We start from the raw sequence: 996 nt of genomic DNA, 5'->3' as shown, positions 1-996 counted from the left end.
GTGGAGAAAGAAGACTTGTTCCGCTTTATTGCATTTGTGTATTAGCTACAAGAAATATTTTCAAAGGCAGGCAATGCCTTTTTATAAAACGAAACAAAACTGTATGCACTGCTAGAAATAAGAGAAAAAAGCACAAGCTATTGAAAGTTTTATTGACAGCTTGTGTGGTTTGTCTCTGTCAAAACTTTCACCCATGTAGCTGAGTGCCGTTCACAAGTTTTGAAAACGATCTAGTTATCTTTTTAAAGCTCTGCATATACTTCTTCTGTACTGTTTACACAACGTACTCTATTGTTAATTATTCCGTCATTCAGTCAAGCAATACAAATACAAATATATGTAAATAAATGAATTGATAAATACAGAAAACAAACGGCGAATGATTACGCCTAAACATGCGAGTTTCCCAGTCATAACACAAACGGCGATTAGGTATACAATAAAATGAGACTGGGAGAAAAAAAGAAAACGACAGCAGTTTGAGAGTTTGAAACAAAGAGCATGAAGCAGTAAATAGTATATACAATATATATAGTATAGTGTGCATAGCATATATGAATATTGTGTGAACAGTACATGTGGTGATTTTTTGTCCGTATGGTTAATTGTTTTATGAAGGTTGTACATTTAATTGTTCTATTCTGTATATGTTCTTCTGTAAGGGGCCAAGAGCCATAGGTTAGGCACTTGAAAATGTCCAGTTATTATCATTATTATTATTATTATAAAATAAAAGAACTACGTACCAATCTCACGGGATGATGTACCCACGAAACACAAAAGCCTCAGCTGCAACATTCGCCATGTCTCGCAATAATACAGTGCCAGCGTCGAACCGCGTTCTGTGAGAGATTTGTGAAAGTTGCGCCAACTCTGCTGGCGATAGAGTCACACACGCCGCTGCCGTCGTCTCGCGGACAGACGACGCCAACACCAACATCAGTACGCCACCACCACCACCACCACCGCAACCACTGCCGCTAACTGCAACTTACG

Source organism: Littorina saxatilis, linkage group LG17 (assembly GCF_037325665.1).
Source record: "Littorina saxatilis isolate snail1 linkage group LG17, US_GU_Lsax_2.0, whole genome shotgun sequence".
Classification (NCBI taxonomy): Eukaryota; Metazoa; Mollusca; class Gastropoda; order Littorinimorpha; family Littorinidae; genus Littorina; species Littorina saxatilis.
The sequence above is the reverse complement of the archived record's forward strand: the minus strand, read 5'-3'. Positions refer to the sequence as shown.